The sequence below is a fragment of the Bubalus bubalis genome, chromosome 2 (assembly GCF_019923935.1).
Source record: "Bubalus bubalis isolate 160015118507 breed Murrah chromosome 2, NDDB_SH_1, whole genome shotgun sequence".
NCBI lineage: Eukaryota > Metazoa > Chordata > Mammalia > Artiodactyla > Bovidae > Bubalus > Bubalus bubalis.
Genome location: NC_059158.1, coordinates 145268693 through 145288052, shown reverse-complemented (window position 1 = coordinate 145288052; position 19360 = coordinate 145268693). Strand labels below are relative to the sequence as shown.

Here is a 19360-nt window from a genome sequence, read left to right as displayed (position 1 = left end):
CTCATCTATGATGTGGAGACAAGGCTACCTGAATCTGTATGGGGAGGATTAAATCCAGCACATGCTAGAGCTCTATTTACAACGTACCCGTCCCTCCCATTGCCTGCAGTGCCAAAACTTAGCAGGCCAACAGTGCTGACATTTGGTGGGTACCCTTAGAAATATTCAAATTAATTATTTTCTTTTTAACTTCAGCAAGGGATACTCTGAGTTACAGTTACAGTAAGAGGTATTTTGGTAGTTATCCAATTAACTGTCATGCTTAGCACTGTAGTTGGCTTGCAGCCTGACAGCATACTTAGTTCACTAGCTTCTCAAAGTAAGGGAACTTCTTCTGCCACCTCAGTTAAAGTGCTCATTTGAAGCCCTCAGAAAAGAGAACCAGAACAGGAGAGAGAGAGTACAGCTATGCATGTAAAACAAAAGCCTCATTTTACCAGTGTGCCCAGGTAGCTGTGGAAACTGCTAGGGAGGGTACAGCATTGACTTTTGCAATCAACTCTCATATCAGCTGTAGCCCCGAGAGAAAATACCATGCTAACAACTGATTGAAAGAACAGAAAACAGAGACCCGACTGGATATTATCCATCTATAGCCGTTATGGAGAAAGGAGCATTTTGATATTTAAGGATGAATTAAACATGAAAAATACCACACATGCCTCTTAAAAACTTAATTCCAAAAGACTTGAGGAGTAAGGGAAGGGAGCACAAAGATGTTAAAGGCAGAAAAAGACTGAAAGCCCACATAGTTTTGTTTTCTCTTATCATTTTCAGCATCTTTCATTCCTGTAAAGAAAGATGTTAATCAGTTCCATGTCTGAGTCCAGTGTTATAAGACTGAAGAAAAAGAATTATAGCCAACAAAAGCTGTCTACATTAAATGAACCTCATACTACATCAAAGAAGGCATGAAAATACTTTGTTTTCTTAGGTTTCTATGTATTCCAAAATACAGTTCTCTCTAAAGACAAATTCAACCAAGGCTCAATTTTATATTTGGCAAAAAATAGAAATTACCCCGGCCTAACAATTTTTTTTGTTGACCCAGCTTTTTTTTTTATATGAAGGATATTTAGGGGAATCTTTATCTTAGAAAGATCAGAAATAGAATTGTACCTTTAATTCAACATTTTTTTCTAATTTTAGTTATGAATCACATCAAAATCTCTTGGGGTCAGTCAGGGGAGCCAATGAAGACTACTGGACCCCTCACAGAATTCTTAAATGAAAATCTTTTAACATGTTCCGCAAGTGGAACATAGGGAACTACGATGAGATATCATCTCACACTGGGCAGAATGGCCATCATCAATCTTTTAACGTGTTCCCAGAAGTCTGAAAAACAATGAAATGAACAGAAAGATAGAAACAGACTCATTTCTAATGGTGGTATAGAGTACAAACAATCACATCATACAATGCCTCCTTGTTTTCACAAACCAAACTTGATCAATGTAAAAAGCAGATAACTGGTTGAAATAAAAGTGTTTAAGAGGAAAAATATATCTACACAGCAGCAGCCTAAAAAGTATGCATCACAGTGGTCAGATACAGATAATATTTCATTATACTTTTCTAGTAACGATGTTCACATTTTGTACTCCGATTCTCTGCTGTTGGCTGTTAAACACGAACTGACAACCAGCAGTCACATCCTCTTTCCACCTAGTCACCACAGAATGGAATTTTAACCATAAATGCAGGGTCTCAACCTGACCCAACTCAACATTGGCCCCATGTGACCCATTCTAACACAACAGATTAAGAAATTCTAAATTACCAATTCAGTATTCTCTATCTACATCCTGTCTAAATCCACAGTGATAATAATCCATTAAAAATAGTAATAACACTATTAAAATACTATTAAAAATCCATAGTAATAATAAATCCATAAAAATAATCCAAAAAAATCCAAAAAATAAATCCATAGTAATAACAAAGTAGTATTAATATTAAATTCAATAAAAGTACAAGCCCTCCTAGGAAACTGTAAAAGTAACAACTTTGTTAGGCTATTTTAAAAGGAAAATTCAAATTCTTAGGACTTCGGGGTCTTCCTCATGTGAAATGCAGTGGTGGGGGGAATATTGGATGATTTGATTTCTAAGCGTTTTCTAGATTTAAGTTCTATTTTTGAAGCATGATCATAGATAATTTTTAAACCTTATATATTACATTCTTCGACCACATTATCATCCTTTATAGGTACAAAGGGTTAATTTCAAAAATATACAAGTGCACAAATACCAGAAAAACAAACAACCCAATCAAAAAGTGGGCAAAAGACCTAAACAGACATTTCTCCAAAGAAGAAATTCAGATGGCTAATAAACACACGAAAAGATACTCAACATGGCTCATTATTAGAGAAATGCAAATCAAAACTACAATGAGATATCATCTCACACCGGGCAGAATGGCCATCATCTAAAAATCTACAAACAATAATGCTGGAGAGGGTGTGAAGAAAAGGGAACCCTCTTGCACTGTTGGTGGGAATGCAAATTGATACAGCCACTATGGAAAACAGTATGGAGATTCCTTAAAAAACTAGGAAAAAACCACCATATAACCCAGTAATCCCACTACTAGGCATCAGTTCAGTTCAGTTCAGTCGCTCAGTCCTGTCCGACTCTTAAAACCCCATGAATCACAGCACGCCAGGCCTCCCTGGCCATCACCAACCCCCGGAGCTCACTCAGACTCACGTCCATCGAGTCAGTGATGCCATCCAGCCATCTCATCCTCTGTCGTCCCCTTCTGCTCCTGCCCCCAATCTCTCCCAGCATGAGAGTCTTTTCCAATGAGTCAACTCTTCGCATGAGGTGGCCAAAGTACTGGAGTTTCAACTTTAGCATCATTCCTTCCAAAGAAATCCCAGGGCTGATCTCCTTCAGAATGGACTGGTTGGATCTCCTTGCAGTCCAAGGGACTCTCAAGAGTCCTCTCCAATACCAAAGTTCAAAAGCATCAATTCTTCGGTGCTCAGCCTTCTTCACAGTCCAACTCTCACATCCATACATGACCACTGGAAAAACCATAGCCTTGACTAGACGGACCTTTGTTGGCAAAGTGATGTCTCTGCTTTTGAATATGCTATCTTAAGCGCCTTTTAATTTCATGGCTGCAATCACCATCTGCAGTGATTTTGGAGCCCAAAAAAATAAAGTCTGACACTGTTTCCACTGTTTCCCCATCTATTTCCCATGAAGTGATGGGGCCGGATGCCATGATCTTAGTTTTCTGAATGTTGAGCTTTAAGCCAATTTTTTCACTCTCCACTTTCACTTTCATCAAGAGGCTTCTGAGTTCCTCTTCACTTTCTGCCATAAGGGTGGTGTCATCTGCATATCTGAGGTTATTGATATTTCTCCAGGCAATCTTGATTCCAGCTTGTGTTTCTTCCAGTCCAGCGTTTCTCATGATGTACTCTGCATAGAAGTTAAACAAACAGGGTGACAATATACAGCCCTGACGTACTCCTTTTCCTATTTGGAACCAGTCTGTTATTCCATGTCCAGTTCTAACTGTTGCTTCCTGACCCGCATACAGATTTCTCAAGAGGCAGGTCAGGTGGTCTGGTATTCCCATCTCTTTCAGAATTTTCCACAGTTGATTGTGATCCACACAGTCAAAGGCTTTGGCATAGTCAATAAAGCAGAAATAGATGTTTTTCTGGAACTCTCTTGCTTTTTTCATATCCAGCGGATGTTGACAATTGATCTCTGGTTCCTCTGCCTTTTCTAAAACCAGCTTGAACATCAGGAATTTCACGGTTCACATATTGCTGAAGCCTGGCTTGGAGAATTTTAAGCATTACTTTACTAGCATGTGAGATGAGTGCAATTGTGCAGTAGTTTGAGCATTCTTTGGCATTGCCTTTCTTTGGGATTGGAATGAAAACTGACCTTTTCCAGTCCTCTGGCCACTGCTGAGTTTTCCAAATTTGCTGGCATATTGAGTGCACTTTCACAGCATCATCTTTCAGGATTTGAAATAGCTCAACTGGAATTCCATCACCTCCACTCGCTTTGTTCGTAGTGATGCTTTCTAAGGCCCACTTGACTTCACATTCCAGGATGTCTGGCTCTAGGTCAGCGATCACACCATCATGATTATCTGGGTCATGAAAATCTTTTTTGTACAGTTCTTCTGTGTATTCTTGCCACCTTTCTTAATATCTTCTGCTTCTGTTAGGTCCATACCATTTCTGTCCTTTATTGAGCCCATCTTTGCATGAAATGTTCCTTTGGTATCTCTAATTTTCTTGAAGAGATCTCTAGTCTTTCACATTCTGTTGTTTTCCTCTATTTCTTTGCACTGATCGCTGAGGAAGGCTTTCTTATCTCTTCCTGCTATTGTTTGGAATTCTGCATTCAGATGCTTATATCTTTCCTTTTCTCCTTTGCTTTTCACTTCTTTTCTTTTCACAGCTATTTTTAAGGCCTCCCCAGACAGCCATTTTGCTTTTTTGCATTTCTTTTCCATGGGAATGGTCTTGATCCCTGTCTCCTGTACAATGTCACGAACCTCATTCCATAGTTCATCAGGCACTCTATCTATCAGATCTAGGCCCTTAAATCTATTTCTCACTTCCACTGTATAATCATAAGGGATTTGATTTAGGTCATACCTGAATGGTCTAGAGGTTTTCCCTACTTTCTTCAATTTCAGTCTGAATTTGGTAATAAGGAGTTCATGATCTGAGCCACAGTCAGCTCCTTGTCTTGTTTTTGCTGACTGTATAGAGCTTCTCCATCTTTGGCTGCAAAGAATATAATCAATCTGATTTCAGTGTTGACCATCTGGTGATGTCCATGTGTAGAGTCTTCTCTTGTGTTGTTGGAAGAGGGTGTTTGCTATGACCAGTGCATTTTCTTGGCAAAACTCTGTTCGTCTTTGCCCTGCTTCATTCCATATTCCAAGGCCAAATTTGCCTGTTACTCCAGGTGTTTCTTGACTTCCCACTTTTGCATTCCAGTCCCCTATAATGAAAAGGACATCTTTTTTGGGTGTTAGTTCTAAAAGGTCTTGTAGGTCTTCATAGAACTGTTCAACTTCAGCTTCTTCAGCGTTACTGGTTGGGGCATAGACTTGGATTACTGTGATATTGAATGGTTTGCCTTGGAAACAAACAGAGATCATTCTGTCATTTTTGAGATTGCATCCAAGTACTGCATTTCAGACTCTCTTGTTGACCATGATGGCTACTCCATTTCTTCTGAGGGATTCCTGCCCTCAGTAGTAGATATAATGGTCATCTGAGTTAAATTCACCCATTCCAGTCCATTTTAGTTTGCTGATTCCTAGAATGTTGACATTCACTCTTGCCATCTCTTGTTTGACCACTTCCAATTTGCCTTGATTCATGGGACCTGACATTCCAGGTTCCTATGCAATATTGCTCTTTACAGCATCGGACCTTGCTTCTATCACCAGTCACATCCATAGCTGGGTATTCTTTTTGCTTTGGCTCCATCCCTTCATTCTTTCTGGAGTTATTTCTCTACTGATCTCAAGTAGCATATTGGGCACCTACTGATCTGGGGAGTTCCTCTTTCAGTATCCTATCATTTTGCCTTTTCATACTGTTCATGGGGTTCTCAAGGCAAGAATACTGAAGTGGTATTGCAATATACCCTGACAAAACCAAAATTTAAAAAGACACATGTAAACCAATGTTCATTGCAGGTTTATTTATAATAGCTAGAACATGGAAGTAACCTAGATGGCCGTTGACAGGTGAATCGATATATATATATATGTATATGTGTATATATATATGTGTGTGTGTCTGTGTGTGTATAAATACACACACAAACACATACAGAATGGAATATTACTTGGCCATAATAAAGAACACATTTGAGTCAGTCACAATGAGGTGGATGAACCTAGAGCCTATTATACAGAGTGAAGTAAGTCAGAAAGAGAAAAACAAATATTGCATACCAATGTACATATATGGAATCTAGAAAGATGGCACTGATGAACCTATATGAACCTATATGTAGAGCAGCAATGGAGACGGACATGGAAAACAGACTTATGGACACAGCTGGGGTGGAAGAAGGAGAGAGTGGGAGGTATGGAGAGAGTAACATGGAAACATACATTACCATATGTAAAATAGATAGCCAACAGGAATTTGTTGTATGACTCAGGGAACTCAAACTGGGGCTCAGTAACAACTTAGAGGGCTGGGATGGGGAGGGAAGTGGGAGGGGACATGGGTAAACCGATGGCTAATTCATGTTGATACTTGGTAGAAACCAGTGCAATACTGGGAGAAGGCAATGGCACCCCACTCCAGTACTGTTGCCTGGAAAATCCCACGGATGGAGGAGCCTGGTAGGCTGCAGTCCATGGGGTCGGTAAGGGTCAGACATGATTGAGTGACTTCACTTTCACTTTCCACTTTCATGCATTGGAGAAGGAAATGGCAACCCACTCCAGTGTTCTTGTCTGGAGAATCCCATGGACGGAGAAGCCTGGTAGGCTGCCGTCCATGGGGTCGCACAGAGTCGGACATGACTGAAGCGACTTAGCAGCAGTGCAATACTGTAAAGCAATTATCATTCAATTAAAAACAGTAGTGTAGTGAAGTCTCTCAGTCGTGTCTGACTTTTTGAGACCCCATGGACTGTAGCCTACCAGGCTCCTCCATCCATGGGATTTTCCAGGCAAGAGTACTGGAGTGGGGTGCCATTTCCTTCTCCAGGGGATCTTCCAAACCCAGGGATCAAACCCAGGTCTCCTGCATTGTAGGCAGATGCTTTTACCATATGAGCCACCAGGGAAGTCCCTCAATTAAAAATAAATAAACTTAAAAAAAGATTTATATAAATTACTTAATCCCTAAAATCTCAGTTCTCCCATTTATAAAACAAAGATCATAACAGTCCTAATACTAACCTAGTGGAATTATTGTGAAGGTTAAATAAAATGAAGGTCTTAAAGCATTGATCATTATCTTTGGCTCACTGTATATACTCAATAATTTCATATATTATTTCATATAAATTTCATATATATAATTTCATATATAGTTTTAAATGTTTCCCAACAAAGTATGTCAGATTCACTGGCAACTAAGCACAGTCCCTTTACTTTCATGAAGTCCAGTTGAGCCAAGACAAAGGACAGGGTTAATAAATACCTCACCTGAGTAGAGAGAGACCCAGCTGAAGTCTTCATGTAACCCCATCACCACCCCAGGAGTGAGTGACATTTGGAGATGTGTTTTCTAAAATACTCTTGCTTTAACCAGGATGAAACACACCTAGGATGTTTCCTCTGTGGGAGCACTCATCCCATCAAGGCCCAAAACGAGCTCTCTAAGACCTATTCCACAAGAACGTCTTGCCAGTACGAGACAGTCCTTTCTTTCATATGCTTCTGATCGTGGAGTGTCTACGTCAGTCAGTTTCAACACATCCAGTTTGCCTTATAGCATCAGTTAAAGATCAGCAGAGCAGTGGTGGGATTTTCTTCTCCTCTCTCTTCTTTTTTTCTAAACAACCAAATAACACCCATTCAAAACAGACACACGTCTGCTAAACACATGCCTGGAAACTGAAAGAAGCTAAGCGAAATGAAGTGGCAAAATGTGTACAATGGTCAGGGATTTCTCTTTCATTACTATTATCAAATTTCACAATTAAAAAGTCAATAGGGGTATAATATTTATTCAGGGGACACAAAGCACATGGAACAATGCTCAAAGGTGCATTTTAAACACCTTCAAACACATTAAGGGAGCCAAAGTTATAAGACAATAAAAATACTATTACAGCCCATTAAGCATGTTGTAATGGTGCTTAGGGATGATGCAGTCATGCTTTGCAAAACGTTATTTTCACCCTTCTCCCTGAGAGGAAATTCTGTGCAATCCAGATATTCTCAGACAGGAAGACATAGAAACATTCCCAGATTATACAGAAAGGTATTTCACCACCAGTGCAGACCTCAAGCACTAATTTGAGTGTTGAGAGTGTGTAGAAGTATAATACACTAGAAAGGAGGACAAACTGAAAAGTGGCTTGTTTTTTGCTTTTTTCTTTAAATGCTTAAGCCACTCCAATTTGTCAGGGTCAAAAATTGAAAATTAATTAGGTCAAAGGTTCAGCTTTTCAATATTTTGCATTTGTTTCTGAAAAATAAATATGTCCTTTACCACAACACTGCTTAACAAGGACAAACTTTTTAATAATAGATGTAATAGTTCAAATTATGAACTGACTATTCATAGAGTGGTTTTCAATTTTTCTGTTTTCACCCTATACCAACTCAGTGGAGAACATAATCTAAAATCTTCATCACTATTAATGATTGCTACGGATTGGACTATTTTCATTGCTCCATTTCCAGCATCAAGAATAGTGCTGGCACCTGATAAATAGGTGATTAAGAAATGTTTCTTTTAACATATTATTGAATAATTATCCACATGTATATTTATGGATAGATGGAGGTATGAATATATGGATGTGTTTATGAGTGCTAAGTCACTTCAGTCATGTCCAGCTCTTTGCAACCCTATAGACTGTAGCCCACCAGGCTCCTTTGTCCATGGAATTCTCCAGGCAAGAATACTGGAGTGGGCTGCCATGCCCTCCTCCAGGGGATTTTACACACAAACACAAATTTGTATATAAATTTGTGGGAAAATTTAAGGGGAGGGAAGAGAGCTCATATGTTTTAAGCAACAACTATGTGCCCAGCTCTTGGTGTTCTCCTTACATAATTTCACTTAACCTTCATAGTAATTCACAGAGTAACCAAAAGTTCACAGAGAATAAGCAGTCAGAATACATAGCAATCAGAGCCATAGTTAAAAAATGATGCAAAAACCTTTGAACTCCCTAGATCCATTTGACTCTTAAGGCTCCAATGCATTTGGTGATTCAGCCTTCCTCCTATGGCTATAAAGTGAAATCAAAAGTGAAGTCACTCAGTAGTGTCTGATTTTTTGCAACCCTATGGACTGTAGCTCTGTAGCCCGCCAGGCTCCTCTGTTCATGGGATTTTCCAGGCAAGAATACTGGAGTGGGTTGCCATTTTCTTCTCCAGGGGATCTTCCCGACCCAGGGATTGAACTCAGGTCTTCTACATTGCAGGCAGACTCTTTACCCTCTGCACCAGGAGGGAATCCCAGGGCTATAAGAAATAGTCAAGCAATTCAGAGCAAAATACAATAACACAGCAAAATATTAGAAATACTGGGCATCTGAAGGAACCTATGTGCTATACATTAATATTTCATCATGATGATCTGGTACAAGTTCTCACTCAATAACCATGATGAGAATGAGTGGGGAGACCTGGTAGATTGGGGAGCGATCTCTGGCCATAGGCAGGATTTGTCTAGAAAGCAAGGGTTTCATGCTGGTCAGGACATCTGGAGTCAATTAGTTTTCATGATAGTCAAGGTTCAAAGATAAAGGAACAAGAGCGTGGGGTCACAGAGCTCTTAACAGTGGAACTGGATTCCCTGTATCCCTGACTCTCTCCAGTCCAACATACTTACAGGGGGATTCATTCTCCTTCCACCTATATCAATGATTCTCAATCAATGGCAATATCTGGTCACATATTTTTATTGTCACAAAAGGAGAGTGCTCCTGGCATTTAGTGGGCAGAGGCCAGGAATCTGCCAAACATCACATAATATACAGGACAGCCTCCCTCATTAAGAAGATTAATCTGGTTCCAATCATCAATAGTGCCAAGACAGGGAAATCCTGACCTATATGGTCAATATCCAAAGCGCTCACAAATTTAGAGAAGAGCTAACACCTATCCTACTCAAACTCTTCCAGAAAATTGCAGAGGAAGATAAACTTCCAAACTCATTCTATGAGGCCACCATCACACTAATACCAATACCAGACAAAAATGCCACAAAAAAAGAAAACTACAGGCCAATATCACTTATCAACATAGATGAAAAAACCTTTAAAAAAAATCCTAGCAAACAGAATCCAACAACATATTAAAAAGATATGACCAAGTGGGCCTTATCCCAGGGATGCAAGGATTCTTTAATATCTGCAAATCAATGTAATATACCACATTAACAAATTGAAACATAAAAACTGTATGATTATCTCAATACATGCAGAAAAAGCCTTTGACAAAATTCAACATCCATTTATGATAAAAACTCTCCAGAAAGCAGGAATAGAAGGAACATACCTCAACATAATAAAAGCTATATATGACAAACCCACAGCAAACATTATCCTCAATGGTGAAAAACTGAAAGCATTTCCCATAAAGTCAGCAATAAGACAAGGTTGCCCACTCTCACTGCTACTATTCAACTTAGTTTTGGAAGGTTTAGGCACAGCAATCAGAGAAGAAACAGAAATAAAAGGAATCCAGACTGGAAAAGAAGTAAAATTCTCACTGTCTGTAGATGACATGATCTTCTACATAGAAAACCCTAAAGACTCCACCAGAAAATTACTAGAGCTAATCAATGAATACAGTAAAGTTGCAGGATATAAAATTAACACACAGAAATCCCTTGCATTCCTATACACTAAAAATGAAAAAACAGAAAGAGAAATTAAGGAAACAATCCCATTCACCATTGCAACGAAAAGAATAAAACACTTAGGAATAAATCTACCTAAAGAAACAAAAGACCTATATATAGAAAATTATAAAACACAAATGAAAGAAATCAAAGATGACACAAAGAGATGGAGAAATATACCATGTTCATGGATTGGAAGAATCAATATAGTGAAAATGAGTATACTACCCAAAGCAATCTATAGATTCAGTGCAATCCCTATCAAGCTACCAATGCTATTTTTCACAGAACTAGAACAAAAAATTTCACAGTCTGTATGGAAATACAAAAAGACTCAAATAGCCAAAAGCAATCTTGAGAAAGAAGAATGGAACTGGAGGAATCAGCCTGCCTGACTTCAGGCTCTACTACAAAGCCACAGTCATCAAGACAGTATGGTACTGGCACAAAGACAGAAATATAGATCAATGGAACAAAATAAAAAGCCCAGAGATAAATCCACGCACCTATGGACACCTTATCTTTGACAAATAAGGCAATAATATACAATGAAGAAAAGACAATCTCTTTAACAAGTGGTGCTGGGAAAACTGGTCAACCACTTGTAAAAGAATGAAACTAGAACACTTTCTAACACCATACACAAAAATAAACTCAAAATGGATTAAAGATCTAAATGTAAGACCAGAAACTATATAACTCCTAGAGGAAAACACAGGCAATACATTCTCTGACATAAATCACAGCAGTATCTTCTATGACCCAACTCCCAGAGTAATGGAAATAAAAGCAAAAATAAACAAATGGGACCTAATTAAGTTTAAAAGCTTTTGAACAACAAAGGAAACTATAAGCAAGGTGAAAAGACAGCCTTCAGAATGGGAGAAAATCATAGCAAATGAAGCAACTGACAAAGAATTAATCTCAAAAATACAGAAGCAACTCCTGCTGCTCAATTCCAAAAAAATAAAAGACCCAATCAAAAAATGGGCCAAAGAACTAAATAGACATTTCTCCAAAGAAGACATACAGATGGCTAACAAACACATGAAAAGATGCTCAACATCATTCATTATCAGAGAAATGCAAATCAAAACCACAACGAGGTACCATCTCACGCCCGGTCAGAATGGTTGCGATCCAAAAGTCTACAAACAATAAATGCTGGAGAGGGTGTGGAGAAAAGGGAACCCTCTTCCACTGTTGGTGGGAATGCAAACTAGTACAGCCACTATGGAGAACAATGTGGAGATTTCTTAAAAAAAAAACTGGAAATAGAACTACCATATAACCCAGCAATCCCACTGCTGGGCATACACACTGAGGAAATCAGAATTGAAAGAGACACATGTACCCCAATGTTCATCGCAGCACTGTTTATAATAGTCAAGACATGGAAGCAACCTAGATGTCCATCGGCAGATGAATGGATAAGAAAGCTGTGCATATACACAATGGAATATTACTTAGCTATTAAAAAGAGTACATTTGAATCAGTTCTAATGAGGTGGATGAAACTGGAGCCTATTATACAAAGTGAATTCAGAAAGAAAAACATCAATACAGTATACTAACGCATTTATATGGAATTTAGAAAGATGGTAACGATGACCCTATATGCAAGACAGCAAGGGAGACACAGATGTATAGAACAGTCTTTTGGACTCAGTGAGAGAAGGCGAGGGTGGGATGATTTGAGAGAGTAGCATTGAAACATGTATATTATCATATGTGAAAAGGATCACCAGTCCAGGTTCGATGCATGAGGCAGGGTGTTCAGGGCTGGTGCACTGGGATGACCCTGAGGGATGGGATGGGGAGGGAGGTGGGAGGGGAGTTCAGGATGGGTAACACATGTACACCCATGGCTAATTCATGTCAATGTGTGGCAAAAACCACTACAATATTGTAAAGTAATTAGCCTCCAATAAAAATAAATAAAATAAAATTGAAAGCATTAAAAAAAAAAAGCACTCACTTACGTATGTGTCTGTTTTGTGCCAACCACTGTTCTAAGGACCAGGGAAACAAATGAGACATGTCCCCTGACTGAGAGTTTATATTAAAAAATGGGGGATATACCTTAGGAATGGACAAAAAGGAAAACACCAGCCTGACTTTGGTGTATAAGATAGTCATTTAGAAAAAGATAGTGACTCTGAGACACTGAAAAGCAGAGGTATAAAAATAGAATAGAAAGCAGTCTATTTGGTATCAAAAAAAAGATTTCCCCAGTGAAGCATTATCAAAATGAATGGAGCACCCGGTAGAAAAATCAAATCATAGATGACAGCTTAAATGAAAATAATCCACTTAAAAATTTCTTTTGAACTGTAAACAGTGCAGATTGGCAAAGTTTATAAAAATGAAGCCCTTGTTCAAATTCAGTTTTTACAAAATTTAACTTTACTTTGCTCTTGTGGTAGATATGCTCTGAAAAGGTTTTGCATAATGTGAAAATCTGTACATGTGGGAAAACTCAATGATTGACTGGGGAATACTCTCTTCTTTTGTCACAAGCTACAGTGTTTTCTTTGAGACACTACAAATTTCACACATATCACAACCATACTTATCCCAATGTACCTTTCTAGATCTACTGCCAATGGGCCATCTCGTGCGTTACTTTACAACAGTTCATTTGCAAATCATTTGGAACCTGGAATATATATTTCTAGAGAAATAATATTGTGCTATAAATAATGATTAAATTTCTTAGCCAGGAAATAAAGATTTGTCTAATTGAAACTTTGTTGTTGTTTAGTCACTAAGTCATGTCCATGGCATCCCACTCCAGTACTCTTGCCTGGAAAATCCCATGGATGGAGGAGCCTGGTGGGCTGCAGTCACTAAGAGTTGGACACGACTGAGCGACATCACTTTCACTTTTCACTTTCATGCATTGGAGAAGGAAATGGCAACCCACTCTAGTGTTCTTGCCTGGAGAATCCCAGGGACTGGGGAGCCTGGTGGGCTGCCGTCTATGGGGTCGCACAGAGTCGGACATGACTGAAGCAACTTAGCAGCAGCAATAGCAGCATGTCTGACTCTTTTGCGACCCCACAGACTGCAGCTTGCCAGGGTCTTCTGTTCAAGGGATTTTCCAAGCAAGAATTCTGGAGTGGTTTGCCATTTCTTTCTCCAGGGTATATTCCCAATCCAGGGATTGAATCCATGTCTCCTGTATTGGCAAGCAGATTCTTTCCTGCTGAGCCACTAACTCAGACTACATCTATATCAAAATACCAAAGCTAACGATATTTTTAAACATTGCTTCTAGGGGAAAACAATTCCTAATGCCTAATGACTTACCATGAGAACAAGAGGAATAAGCATGCTTCGCTATATACTAAGCAGGGGTTGTGGCAGGCTTAATCTAAGGAGGAAGGGGATCGGGATGTAAGAATCTTTACCAATGGAAGGAAGTGAAGGAAGGACAAGAAATCCAATGTAAATGAAGCACTGGGATTCAGGTTATGGTTAGAAATGTGGGTTAATTAATTCAACAAGTATCTGGCTGGAAGTTGGAGATGTAGTGATGATTAAGGCAGACTCCACTTCTCTCATTCCAGAATGGAAAGAATTATCACAGTGGTAGAGGAAGTAAGTGGTAAAGGGGAAATAAAGGGATGTTGCAGAGATGAGTCTCTGGTATTGGAAGAGATGACAGCATCCTACTCAGAAGTTCTTGAGTGAACTAATGACAGGTTCCTTTTCTAAAAGGAAAAGATAAGGAATCACGCATTTAACTAAAAATCGTACAGTCTTTGATATGGTAAAACCTCAAAGATTTTATCCTACTGAATCAACACATTTCACAGAGATGGAAAACAGCATTGAAATGCAGAGGCGTCTAACTATAAATCTAGAGTAAGATCTGAAATGCTCAATAATGAAACATCTATTAGTCTGTGCTTTCTGGATCTTACTTTCCTTTTCATAGCCTCAAAATAGTCAACATCAATTCTTCCTCCTTTTTATAATTGGTACCCTCAAGTGCCAGGGAAAGGCTTCAGTGATTTATTAAAGGAGAAAGGACATTAAAAGCCAACTCACTCCTGTATTTGATAGGTGAAAAGACAGAGGTCTAGGGAGATAAAGTAATGTGTCCAGCCTAAGGCTGAATGAGGGCTGCCTATCTTGTGTGACCTCAGTTTCCATTACAGCATCAGTGCCACTGTCATGACAAAACCTGAAAATGACGAGGAAGAGACAAGTACCCGTGAGAAGGAGGTGCTATTTGTGAAGGTGTACCCCTCTAAGCAAAGGCTTTAAATACAACTTCCAATTTATGAAAGTAAGTATAGGTTAGGAAGAAAAGTTATTACCAACCTAGATAGCATATTGAAAAGCAGAGACATTACTTTGCCAACAAATGTCCGTCTAGTCAAGGCTATGGTTTTTCCTGTGGTCATGTATGGATGTGAGAGTTGGACTGTGAAGGAGGCTGAGCGCCGAAGAATTGATGCTTTTGAACTGTGGTGTTGGAGAAGACTCTTGAGAGTCCCTTGGACTGCAAGGAGATCCAACCAGTCCATTCTGAAGGAGATCAACCCTGGGATTTCTTTGGAGGGAATGATGCTAAAGCTGAAACTCCAATACTTTGGCCACCTCATGCGAAGAGTTGACTCAGTGGAAAAGACTCTGATGCTGGAGGGATTGGGGGCAGGAGGAGAAGGGGACGACGGAGGATGAGATGGCTGGATGGCATCACCGACTCGATGGACGTGAGTTTGAGTGAATTCCGGGCGTTGGTGATGGCCAGGGAAGCCTGGCGTGCTGTGATTCATGGGGTCTCAAAAAGTCAGACACGACTGAGGGACTGAACTGAACTGAACCCCTTTAAGCAAAGGTTTTAAATACAACTTCCAATTTATGAAAATAAGTATAGGTTTAAAAGTATATATAATTAAACCGTCTTTAAGTATGGAATGAAAGTTTCTAAATTAGCAAGTATTGTAGAAAATCAATGTCTGTCACTAAGTGCTAAAAATTGACCATATTTTGGAGAATTTTTTTTAAATGTCTTAATTATAGCCTGTTGAAATAAGTTTTGTTCCCATAAAATCTTGAAGGTACTCTTTCAATATTTAGTAAATTGTGTAGTTTTTAATGGGTTCTCCCTTATGTTAAGTTAAGGCTGTGGCTTCATATACCCATGCTTCCCTCTTATAAGCCTCTAAATCCAATCAGACACTTTCAGTCTTCCACAGACTGAGAAATCAGATCACAAAGATTGATAGAATACTGTGTAAGGTAAATACCAAAAGCTCTAAAGCAGGACTTCTCAAAAGGTAAATAACCATTATGACAGTAATTTTGTTGGCTTAGAGGCATCTTGGGTGACATCATTCAAAATCTATCTTATTTCTTTTGATCTCAGTTCAATAGCACTTTCAATTATCTCCAAAATCTCAGCATTTTTCTGAATAATTGAGATACTAAATGTTTAAACTTCAGTGAGCTGGGGAGAAATAATTATTAGAAATCAGTGGAACTGGTTTTGCTATTCTTAGCAGCATGCTTCAATTTAAAATTTGACTTTAAAACATCCTTAAATATTTTTTCTTGATACTGGTGTTGATATATGAAAACAGTATCCTTTTAGAACAACCAGGTTATATAACAAGCAGTTTCAAATACTGCTTGTGGATTCAAGTTTTATTAGGTAAAGTCTTCTGAATTAATTAATTCTGGAAACACACTATCTGACAAGTGGCATAAGAGGGAGACATATTAGGGAGCAATAGGTGGAAGAGCTACAAATGAAAAATTGTAGCAGTCCCAATGAAATCAAGGAACTAAATGCCAATTTGTTACAGGTAGCTTTGGAGGCCTCAGAAAACAAATGCAATAGACGTGGCAATAACTATAACCCCCTAAGTAATTCAGTGACAAAATTACATACACGTTTTGCTGATAAAACTCTGAGTCTGTACATCTACAGCCCAACCTGATTCACAGCACATTACCTAAGCATGGGAGACATGGCTGAAGGGCACTTGACAGCGACAAACAAGATCCTTCCTGATCCCTACAATGTACAACCACGATTTTACTACGCTATGTGAAGCCGGGGAAATGGAGATAGCAGTAAGAGATTTTTAAAACCCTTATGAAAAGACAACATACATTACACTGTTTATGAATAACGTCCTGAAGAGATATCTTTTCAGTAATATAAACAGAATGAGTATGTCTTAATATTCATTCAGCATAGTTGGTCTAGCTGATCTTTTAAGGGCTCGTTCATATGAAACTGCATTCAAACCACACCAGAGGGAACACACTTTATGAAACTTAACAACAACTCTTTGCTTTCCTTGCAGTTAACAATTGAATATCTTTTGTCAGTCTCCATTCTGCCAAAACGTTTTCTGTATACATGCTGGCAACATCGGGCAAGTTGTCTTCTTCTTTCTTTCCAACTCTTCGCATCGGTAGCCAAAAGTGTCTTTGTTGCTCAAATAGTCCACACCATCTGCCAACAGTTTCTCCATCCTGCTGTACCATCTGCCAGCCTCTCTGCTTCTGAGTCCAGGCTGTGTTGCCTGTATGCTTATCAAATGGCTCTTTCACCAGAAGAGAAAGAAAGAGCAAACCAGCACCTTTTACGTTTAACCACTCTTGGTAATCATCCCAACCATGTTCTCTAACCCATTGCTTCTTAACAGGACAAAAAGCTCAACAATTTGAATGGAAACATTTTCCTTTGACTTTTTTTCCCTCCCCTGTCGCAATAAAGAATTAGACAGTTAGAGTACATTAATAGAATCAGTCATTAGTATAACAAATTTTTCATGGCTATGTTCCCTTTTTGTTTGTCTAAGGTATTCTTAATTATGAAGAATTATCCTTCAGATAGAGAAGCAAAGAGAGGAAAACAATCCTTATTCTTACAGTTAATCCTGATTATTTTAAAAGCAACTTCTGGTAGGAATTAATAATTCAGTTGAATTTTATTAACAGTATAATGTTAACTTTATGCTGCACTGCACTGTTCTTCCTTCTAATCTACTTAAAATTCTTGACTTTAAAGTAGAAACAACAAGGGCCGAATAACAGTCTCCTAACGAGGTTAAGCCTAGAGAGTTCCATTAATATCCTCCCTAAGGCCACCAGGAAATTCCTTAAAGCAAGAGGGTTTCAGGCTTTGCTGTGGATTACACTCAAGAGATTTTCTTTCTAGATTTGCTATTGCTGGGAATTTAATGTCTCCATCACTGTCCAGGCTTCAGAAGGAGGTCCTGTTCATTTCCAATCACTTACTGGAATCCCAGGATAACTCAACTACTATGAAATTTGGAAGCCTTTGGCTATTCTAGTAACAATTAAATTAGCATTTGAGTGAATGTCAGGAATCAAGTTCACTCATAAGAAATGACACCATTCTACCCAAATGTCAGAAAATGTACATATTTTAAGCGACAACATTTGAAATTTCTCAATCTTTACAAACAGATGGTAATATTCTCTGTAGGCATGGCTGATCCTGATCTGCATAAATAGTGCAGGGTGCTCTAACTGTATTAACCTTCACACCATAAGCTAAATATATATATATACACACACAAATATATATACACACACACTCACACATATATATATAAATCACAGACCTTGATGTTAAGACATATGGCTATTCATCAATCTCTTAAATTATATAATGTTTTCTATACCTGTGTGTGTAATAAAAAGTTTATTGTTTTGATTTCCATAATTTGGATTCATAGTGGATAAGTACATATTATAGTTTAATATTTGTGAATATAAGTAAATCTTCACAATAGCTATCATTATTCATATCATGACCACTTGAAAATGATAAGGAATTAGCTATTAAATTCTCTTTTAAATTTCACAAGTAGTTTTTGCTTTGAAGTATACCTTTTTAAACAAAAATTCTACGAAAACAATACTTCCTTCACATTTAAGATTCTACATTCCAATTTTACTGAAATTTTGGAATGAAAAAGTTCCTACTTAGTTTTCCTGAAAAACTTAGACAAAACCATGTAGAATATCAGAAACAGGGAACAGATTATTTTGTGAAGGCTATAAGTCATCAAAAAAGAGAGTTCCAGAAAAACATCTATTTCTGCTTTATTGACTATGCCAAAGCCTTTGACGGTGTGGATCACAACAAGCTGTGGAAAATTCTGAAAGAGATGGGATTACCAGACCACCTGACCTGCCTCTTGAGAAATCTTTATTCAGGTCAGGAAGCAACAGTTAGAACTGAACATGGAACAACAGACTGGTTCCAAATAGGAAAAGGAGTACATCAAGGCTGTATATTGACACCCTGCTTATTTAACTTATATGCCAAGAACATAATGAGAAACACAGAGCTGGATGAAGCACAAGCTGGAATCAAGATTGTCGGGAGAAATATCAATAACCTCAGATATGCAGATTACACTACCCTTAGGGCAGAAAGTGAAGAAGAACTAAAGAGTCTCTTGATGAAAGTGAAAGAGGAGAGTGAAAAAGTTAGCTTAAAGCTCAACATTCAAAAAACTAAGATCATGACATTCGGTCCCATCACTTCATGGCAAATAGATGGGGAAACAGTGGAAGGAGTGGCTGACTTTATTTTTGGGGGCTCCAAAATCACTGCAGATGGTGGCAGCAGCCATGAAATTAAAAGATGCTTACTCCTTGGAAGGAAAGTTATGACCAACCTAGACAGCATATTAAAAAGAAGAGACGTTACTTTTCCAACAAAGGTCCATCTAGTCAAGGGTATGTTTTTCCAGTAGTCACGTATGGATGTGAGAATTGGACTATAAAGAAAGCTGAGCACCGAAG

At 38.5% G+C, this 19360-nt stretch overlaps 1 protein-coding gene across 5 annotated transcripts in view; it reads right to left on the bottom strand.

The window, feature by feature from the left end:
- PARD3B (par-3 family cell polarity regulator beta) overlaps nucleotides 1-19360 on the bottom strand; it is a 1152086-nt gene that overhangs the window by 804943 nt on the left and 327783 nt on the right. The gene's annotated exons all lie outside the window — the stretch shown is intronic.